The sequence below is a fragment of the Styela clava genome, chromosome 4 (assembly GCF_964204865.1).
Source record: "Styela clava chromosome 4, kaStyClav1.hap1.2, whole genome shotgun sequence".
In the NCBI taxonomy this organism is placed as follows: Eukaryota; Metazoa; Chordata; class Ascidiacea; order Stolidobranchia; family Styelidae; genus Styela; species Styela clava.
In genome coordinates, this window is record NC_135253.1 from 23167476 (window position 1) to 23177553 (window position 10078).

At 39.5% G+C, this 10078-nt stretch overlaps 1 long non-coding RNA gene across 1 annotated transcript; it reads right to left on the reverse strand.

The window, feature by feature from the left end:
• Nucleotides 1-2840: 2840 nt before the first annotated feature.
• LOC120327010 (uncharacterized) lies at nucleotides 2841-4600 on the reverse strand. The gene is made up of 3 exons (XR_013475220.1): nucleotides 4322-4600; nucleotides 3754-3861; nucleotides 2841-2992 (listed from the first exon to the last, which is right to left on the reverse strand). It is a non-coding gene; the product is annotated as an uncharacterized LOC120327010 (long non-coding RNA).
• Nucleotides 4601-10078: the final 5478 nt, after the last annotated feature.

Here is a 10078-nt window from a genome sequence, read left to right on the forward strand (position 1 = left end):
TTATTCTTGTATCCGTTCGCCATTGAGACAAAATTTTCCTCCACGTTGACTTTAATGGAGCAAAAAACGAACAATCCAGCGGTTGCAAGATGTGGGTGCTGTTCGGCGATAAGCAGGTGAAATAAATATTGTGGCGATCGGCTATTTCGATTACGTCCATACTTAGGTGGGAAGATAGGTTATCTCACACAAGAACTTTCTTTCCTTCAAGTTGCTGGCAATGGAGCACAAACAAGTCTTTGAACCACCTTATAAATGTTCTACTATCAAACCAACCACTGGGTGTGGCGTCATATATAGTGCCAGGTGGGCCATCAGATGTCCAGTAAGTATAGACGTTCATTGCAGCGTACACGACCATTGGAGGAAGCAGAAATCCAGCTGCTCTCTCGACCCTATTTGTTCCAAGTTGGAGGTTAGTCTCGTAATAGTTGGAGATGTTTGTTTGTGGAACTTCGCATAGTATGGGCTTCATCTCTGCGAAATATGATTTGATTTCTTCGCGTCCGACTGCAGCTCTCGCCCGTTTTGTGTTAAAAGCTAGACGTTTCGTCAAACGCCGTATTTTTCAAAAGTTATTCAGCCACTTAATGCCAGGTTTGTTCTCTGGGAAAAATGACTTCACCCCTTTTCTGTCCAAATAAATTTTGACGATATTCCTCATGTCGTCTGGACCGACCGGAAACCCCCAACGAGCTACTATTTCCAGACATGACGCAAATCGGCACTCCTCCTCTTCAGTCAGTACTGTGGGATGACCAATTTTTTTTAGATGACGGTTTTTCATTTTGTCATAAAGCGTTGACTTCTTAACCCCGTACAGTTTTGCAGATGACATCCCCCTTTCAACGTCATCCATAGCTCTTCTCAGGTCCTACGAATTTAAGGAGTTGAAATCGCGTTTTGCCATATTTTCAAAGTCGTTAGAAGTTGTAGTAAATCGTAATATCATGTACAAAGACAGATTTAAATGACCAAAATTGTTACCAAAAACTTATCTCTATTTTCTTCATTTTAAAACTTGCCAGTAAACGCTGGGATATCCTGCTGAGCACACCTGTACGGCGATATTCCGTCATTTTAGAGCAGGGGTTCTCAACCTGGGGTTCGCGAACCTCCAGGGGTTCACGAGAAGATTTCCAGTGGTACTCGGACGGCAGTCGAGTTTTTGTGTGTTGCTGTTTTTTTATTATCCTTCATTACTACTAGAGGAAATGCGTGTCAATTGAAACTAGGTGCCAATTGAAACGTAGATTTTCCCTGATGTTGTGACCGTGACGCAACAATGTGAAATTCACGGCTTTGCAGGCAAACTGTGAAATCTCAAAAGACAACGTGCTGCGAGCATTGGAAGAAGTGATTATGCTTATTAAAGCTTGGGAGAGATTTTAAGAATTCATTAGTTAGGCGGAGGACAAGGGCAATAATATCAACACGAAGATTTAATTTAGTTACATCTGGTCAATAAATTGTTGTTTTAACGAATCGTTAGTCAATATATCACAACTTTGTTCGGTGTCTCGGGGACTTAAATATTGCAAATGTGTGATAGTTGTTATAATATAACTATTACATTACTGGTCTCACCAATTTTCTCAATTTCTTATTACTTGTCTCCTCTTATGACTAATGATTATTTTTTTATTCTTGCCCATTTATCATTTACTTTACTTACCGGTAGTTCACATTTGAGCTTTGAAACTAAATCACTGTTCCGAGAATGGCATGTGCCATTTACATGTTCAATAAGAAATGATGCATATCGATATCCTATCAACTTTCCAAATCAGATATGAAAAGAAATTTCTTGTCGGCTTACTTCGAATGTTTGCAACAAATTGAATGTTCTTGTTACTGTAACCATACCACCATCTGGAAATAAAAAAAAAGTTATTGCACCAACCTGCTGACCTAAAGAATATTATACAGGCTATGATAATTGATATATTATGTAATTATCAAACAGCTTTTTCTGAATTTTCATATTACTTGTCTTCTTCTATGTCAAATGAAATATCATCGAATTTATCTTTATTGAGTTCACTTTTACTGTGAAATTAAAATACTGTCTTGAGCTATGGTTATTCATATGTTCAAGACTGAACAAGGCATGTTGTTGCTTTATTCACATTCCAAATCAAATTCAAAGAAGACTTTCATGTCGACTTTCTCTGGATGCTTTTAACAACTTGACTCAGAATGTTTTTTTTTGTGTGGGTGTATTCATATGTATACAATGATGTATCACACCTCTGTATGACTGATTACACATAGCACCGGTACCGTATGTAAGATATATTTATGACGTTATTATTAATGCTATACTTGTCACCTTTGACCTTGCTTGCTTGCTCTCTCTCTCTCTGCTTGTGCTGCTAGATGTTGAGTGCTGTGATCTATGTCTATGTTATATCTATAATATACTCAAGCATCCTGAACAGTTGTGTATTTACCCACAAACAAACACCGTACTTCGTCTAACTTAGTACATCATTGATCTGGTTATTCTATTTATATTATTATTAGAATTATATTACCTGTCTTCTTTATCACCTCATCATGTGTTTATCAATGCATGGCCTGAACTGCTCCACTCGACCGATTTGAATTCCACGTTACCATAGCAACTAGTATACCTCAATCAATTTACACACTTCAGTGCCTATCAATCGGGGAATCGCCATAAGTTATCTGGTGGGCTCGATTAGAGATGTTGCCATGTACTATTTATGGTAGTCTCATATAACTTTCATGTCTCTTCGATGTTATATGTGGTTCAGCTGCCAAAGCATTGGTCATTCATATAAAAGTGTTCTAAAAACGTAATTTCACTATGGAGTTGTTCAAGGTTCTGTGTTGGGTGCTCTTGAATTTTTATTATACATAAATGATTTATCGAACTCATCAAATCTTTTAAGCAAATTGTTCGCTGACGATGCTTGCCTTCTCAATAGCGCGAAGAATTTGATAACTCTTCAAACCAACACAGCCACTGAAATAAATAAAATACACAATTGGATGACATGCAACAAATTCACAATTAACATTGACAAATCTAAAGTAATGCTATTTAACTCGAAAGCTCGTTCTGGAAATGTAAATCTTACAATCAAAATTAAGGGTATATCTTTAGAAGTTGTCAGCTCATATAAATATCTTGGACTCTTTATTGACAATCAACTAAAATGGAATACTCATATCACTGAAATACATAAAAAATTATCACGATCAACCGGGATTCTGGGTAAACTGAGATATTATGTTCAAGACTCGACCCTGCGGACCGTATACTTTTCTCTCTTCCAGTCCCACATTCAATACGCCATAGCTGCATGGGGCTCTGCAGCCCCTACAAATTTGCACAAATTGGAATTGTTACAAAACAGGGCTGTTAGAATCCTCTCTAGAGCACCTGTTCGTTTTAATTTAAATAAGATATATCTCAAAACTAATGTGCTTAAATTGTCTGACATCCACAAGCTTGAGGTTTCTAAAATCATGCATCAGTTCCAAAACAATCGATTACCGGCAGCCTTTGACAATTACTTTTTTACGGTTAGGTCTGTGCACGAACATCACACTCGCTCTTCCGCAAAGTCAAATTTTTTTGTACCCTGCTTCCTCTCAAGTAAATCCCAAAACTCATTGAAATACAAAGGAGTAGTAACTTGGAATAGCATTCCCCAAACCCTGCGTGATACAACATACAATATGTTCAAAGCTAAATACAAAAAACTCTTGATCTCCACTTACCAATCCGGTGCCGCCACATCTTCCAGTTGATATCATGTCTGAGTCTTGTATTCTTGCTATTGTCAGCTCAACATTTGACCACATTTCAAGCTGTTGGGTCTTTAATACCTGGAATGATAGTTATTCGTATCTTATTTTTGTGATTTGCTCAAATTCCATTCAATATCTTCCCTATCTGGGACCAGTGGCATGTACTTGGATATAACAGTATCTTAAGCGTATCACCCTAATCTTACTGTGTGCAGTAAGCTCATTCATGCCACGCAATCAATCAATTCCCGGTCTTAAAGGCACCTTAGTTCTATATGGAGCTGGGTCAATAACTAAGACTTCAGTCTCCAACATTTTAGTCCATTACATGCTATATGATAATAAATGTTATATTTTTCTTATATTATTTTGCAACTATTGTCATTATGAATTGTATCACCTCTACACTAGTAGTCTACTTACCAATTGTTGTTACACATTTCAATCTTCTGCTCATTGTGGACATGTTATTTGCTACAGTTTCATGTCCTACATAAATTAGATAATTTATTATTTAATTTATTAGATTTATTGTTACCTGTTATTTATTGTCCAATCCATTGAATAGAATCTTTAATTTCCTACTGCAATACCGACATCCTTCCGGCTATCAGGTTTGACGTTAACTGTACACTCGCCCGCAGCCAGTGCTTCAGCTGAGCAGTTGCCGTGGTTACCTTGATGGTGCTTGGAGTCTATTTTCATATTAACGAGAGACTCTGGATTTCCCGAAAATCCGCTGGATACTTAAACGTTTCCAATATACAATTTTATTTAGTGTGATTATTTTGCTTTTTCCTTTATATTCATTTTAAGCTTTCTATTTCATGTTATTTCGTCATGCTGTGTTAGATCCCACCTAGGGTGTCGCTGCTCGATAACCAGTACTGGTTTTTCAGCGTTTCCCTCCACCATGAAATGCCATTCTTTTTTTATTTTATTCTGTATATGTGCCTTGCGTATTTTCAAATGGTGGAAAAAATATATTACTGATACTGATATTGAACCTCGGGTATCGCTGCTCGATATCCATTCCTGGCTCCCCGCGACTTCCCTTCCCCAGTAAATTTGTGTTTTCAGTTTTTTATTTTGTTAATTTCGTATGTTATTTTTTACTGAATGGGAAAAAATAAACTTGACTATGACTATGATACTTGACAGAAAAAAGGTTGAGAACCCCTGTTTTAGAGCATCTATGACTATACGTATTATTCAATTGGACATTCCCAACAGTGACGCCGACGTAACTGTGTACGCAGGCACGAAATCCCATTATTTTTTATGGGAATAAAATTTAGAAATTTATGTTTTACACGAATCTCGTGATCAGTTCAATGGATTATGTATATTGTTTACGCCCTCTATCGGGTGATGGTAATTTGAAAATTGTGGTGTGAATTGAAGCGACGCTGTGCGTCTTTGAAACGCGCCCATTTTGTAAAAATCGCCGTTTTCTCACTGAAAATTAGTTTATGAAAAATTCAAAAAGTGAAGAATAGATGAACACAGTGGCGGCGCGTCAATAGGGCCAACCGGGGCAATGCCCCGGTTGTTTTTTCGGTATAATAAAGATTATTCGAAAAATACCTCAATATCCGTTGCACAGACTGTCTACACTAGCCATATTCTCCCGACATGGTTCATTTTTCGCTCGCAAAGCCTTCGCCGAACGTCGACGGGGCGACGCCGATTTTGCCCCGGTTGCTCATTGTATATCGTATTCTCTCTTTTATCTTCCACTCGCCGCGTTTGTCTCGTTTGTTTTCTGTTTCTTTTACTAAATCATCGGGGCCGATCGGGGTTAGCCCCGAAATTATGACGACACAATGCCGACGTTTCTTACAACAACGTGTTGACATATTTACGCATTCCTTCTCGTTCGTTGGTTGCTTGAAGAGTTGATAGTTTCCTCGCCTTCGTTTTTGTCGCTTGTTTCGCTATTCGAATCAGTTTGAGACCTTTAGTCCATTTGCTTTCGATTTTCCACATTCCTTTTGAGCTCCTCACTTCTTTCCGGCTTCGCATTTCTTAGCCTTAGACCTCATAATGAATAAGGTTGATGCACTACTTCGCACTCCGTTTTCGCAGCTGCCGCTGGAACAAAAATTAGAGGTACAACGTCTTGGGCCTTATCAACCAAAAAATTGTTCACTGGAACAATCCCATGACGGAGGAAAGCGTCGGCGTACATTCTGCGCAGAAACTTGGTATAAAAAACACGAATGGTTGTGTTACAGCGAGGACAAAAATGCACTTTTTTGTTTTTATTGCCTACTTTTTGCTACCGACCGTGACTCACGTTGGTGTAAATTTGGTTTTAGAGATCTTGAACATCTTTCCGAGCGTGCCAGGGATCATCAATCTTCTATGGAGCAACTGGACAATGCAGTAAAATACCGAACATTCGGAAATGTTAATATTGCAGCACAGTTGGATGAAAGACGCGCGGTTTCTATTCGTCGGCACAACCAAAACGTCGAGAAAAACCGCCATGTTCTCGGTCGATTGATAGATGTTTTGAAGTTCATTGGTTGTCACGAGCTGTTCCTCCGTGGGCACGATGAACGGGCTGACTCTTCTAATAGAGGGGTATTTTTGGATATGGTGGAATACACCGCATCCCTAGATACAGTATTGAGAGATCATCTTGATGCCGCAACTGTTTCGAAAGGGACATCTAAGGATATCCAAAATGATTTGCTCGACTCAATGTATAAAATTTATTTACAACATTTGGCTCTGGAAATTGAGAATTGCCAGTTCCTTTCGATTCAGTCTGACGAGACAACTGACATCACGTGCGTTTCCCAACTGGCTGTGATTTTTCGGTTTGTGAAAGATGGTAAACCTACCGAGAGATTTCACAGCTTTGTACCAATCGTTGATCGCACGGCTTGCGGGATATCGGCTGTACTGAAAGAAGTGTTACAGCCTTACAACGCGAAGTCAAAATTGATAGCTCAAACTTATGACGGCGCGGCAGTCATGAGTGGGTCGAAACATGGTGTTCAAGTTTATATAAAAAAAGATTTTCCTCATGCGCATTTTTTACATTGTTATGCACACCAATTTAACCTCGTTATTAAAAATATGTGTCTTGATACCCCTCTCGTCCATATATTTTTTGCAAATGTTTCGGGGTTTTCTTCATTTTTTTCCGTTTCGCCGAAGCGCCCTGACCTCCTTCGCCAGATTTGTAGCCGCCGTCTCCCAGCTTGTGCACCAACACGTTGGAACTTCCAATCACGCGTGGTGCAGGGCGTGTCCAAAATTAGGTCTGAGCTCATTGAGTGTTTCAATGGCATTCAGAGCTCTCCGGTTTGGGACGAACGCTCTGTGAGGGAGGCGGCAGGTCTAAAGCGTCTGCTAGAAGATGGTGAGTTTTCATTTTTTCTCGCTTTTTTCTCCACAATATTCTATCACGTGGATGTATTATACGGCGCATTGCAGTCAAGGCTAATGGATGGAGCGTCTGTGCAGTCGTGTATTTCAGACTTCTGCGATGCTGTATCTCGTATCCGGGAAACAATAAAATACGACGACACATGGAGTGCTTCTTTACGCCGCGGGCAAACAACGCAGCGTTTGATTTTGTCTGCAAAGGAATGCTGTGACATTCTGCTGAACCAAATAGGCGATCGTCTGCGCACTGATCACCTTGCCGCGTTCTCTTTGATGAACCCCAAAAATTTTTCAAAATTTGCACGTCAATTTCCCATCCATTTGTTGGCTACTGTCTCCAAATTTTATCCAAATTTTAATTGGAAAATGAATTGCGATGTATATACACCAATCAAACTTTTTTGAACATCACATCAACTTGCGCGCTCTATGGGTTCCTCATAGATAACACTCTAGTAACTACCTTTGCGGCGTCTGCAAAATTTCTGGACATCATTTTGACGACGCCTATTTCTTCCGCCGACGCAGAGCGAACATTCAGCACGCTGAAGCGTATCAAAACGTATCTCAGAAACACAATGAATCAAGATAGATTAAATTCCTTGGCTGTTTTATCCATTCACAGAGACGTTATTTCTGGGATGCATGACTTTAATCGGCGCGTTATTGAGCATTTTGCTTCCAAGAAACCGCGGCGTGTTGCATATATGTTCAAGCAGTAGAAGTCTAGCAGCATATATATCTATGAGTGAGCGACGCATGTCCTTATCTTTGCATTAACTTTCCTTTCTTCATAGTAACGTTTTAAACCTTATTTTAGGTTTTGTCTGCTTTCCCGAAGTTTCTGTTAATATGTCATTGTATTTATCTGGGTAAATATTGCCTTTCCTTTTGAAAGAGGTTTCAAAATAAACTATGTCTATATTTATTAATCCCTTGACTTGGACCGGTTTTAAAGACACTTTCTTATCGTTAAAAATTGTCGCTTTTGCCGATTGGTTGTTACCGATGGAATGGTTTTTATACTCATAAAATGATGGGAGAACTTACAGCGCTCATCCTGTCCCCGTAGATGGGGGTGACTTGGTCCCTCAGTAGCTTGCCCCGGTTGTCAAAATGACCACGCGCCGCCACTGGATGAACATATAACAGCTCTATCTATAATAGTTGTAAATGTCATTATACGGCGCTTTTATGGCAGTTTGGAATTTTTGTCCGAAGTTAGGAACTGTCCGAAGTTAGGCGATTTTAAGGTACCGACATACCGGTACCGTTCCCTGAACTTCGGAATTTTTCTAGCTACAAGACAGTTTATGCGATGATTTTAATTTCCATGCGCATGTGGTAGCGGTACCGTTACCGTACATCGGCTCCTGTGCAACAATAACTTTGCCAAAATACCGGTACCGGCGCGGTATTATTTTTAAAGCAAAATAACAATTGTACAGTAGTAACTCAAACTATCTGTAATCAAAGAGGTGTAGAAAAAGTGTAGAAATCTTTGTAGGATAAAAAAATCAGTAGGCCTAATCCATTTTTCACATTCAGACATTGAAATATCACCAAAGTTACTCTAGCCCACAATTTCCCAGCCCACAATTACTTGGAGATCAGAGGGTTAAATATGCATATATTTACAGCGATTAAAGGACTTTAAGCCAGGCAAACCTACTGAATTTATTTATGGAACTAATAACACGTTCTTTTACATTAAAACCAGTACCCACAATCAAATGTGCCGACCGCTAAACTGCAATGTCGGCTGGCGTCATCAGAATTGTGGGCTGGAGTAACCGGAATTGTAGGCAAGCGTAATCGAAATTGTGGGCTGGGGTAACCGAAATTGTAGGCTGGGGTAACCGAAATTGTGGGCTAGCGTAACCGAAATTGTGGGCTAGCGTAACCGAAATTGTGGGCTAGCGTAACCGAAATTGTGGGCTAGCGTAACCGAAATTGTGGGCTAGCGTAACCGAAATTGTGGGCTGGAGTAACCGGAATTGTAGGCAAGCGTAATCGAAATTGTGGGCTGGGGTAACCGAAATTGTAGGCTGGGGTAACCGAAATTGTGGGCAAGCGTAACCGAAATTGTGGGCTAGCGTAACCGAAATTGTGGGCTAGCGTAACCGAAATTGTGGGCTGGAGTAACCGGAATTGTAGGCAAGCGTAATCGAAATTGTGGGCTGGGGTAACCGAAATTGTAGGCTGGGGTAACCGAAATTGTGGGCTAGCGTAACCGAAATTGCGGGCTAGCGTAACCGAAATTGTGGGCTAGCGTAACCGAAATTGTGGGCAAGCGTAACCGGAATTGTGGGCTGGGGTAACCTTGCTCTACAACAAAATGCTACTGTGTCCACATGTATTAATTATATCCCTGATAACTTCTTCCCTTTTTCTAGTTAATTTGAAGCAAAGTTTTGTACGATACTTCGCGTTACAGAAATACTTGAACTAGAGCCTCTAAAACTGGAAACTGAAATTGTGGGCTAGAGTAACTTTTTGCAGCAACAGAAGACCTACAAATTATCCGAAAACACTAGATGTCAGTAAATAACCACCGGCAAGAACTTGGATTTTCGATGGAAATTGACAATATAACCTATATTTAAAATTGTACCATGCAATTAAGTGAATAAATACATTACACAACGAGTGCAACCTTGAATTCGTATTCAACACAAAGGTAATAAGGGATTGTGGAATTGTTGAAGTAATTCTTTTCTACTTCTGAAATAATTTATTTTCGGTCAATATTCAATAATATAAAAAGATATTTAGAGCAATTGCCACGCATGGGTATATAACAGTTGAGTAGAGTATAAAATGCAAATTAGAGTTAATATGCAAATTAGCTATGAAATAATCCTCTTCTACTTCTGAAATTATTTATTTTCGG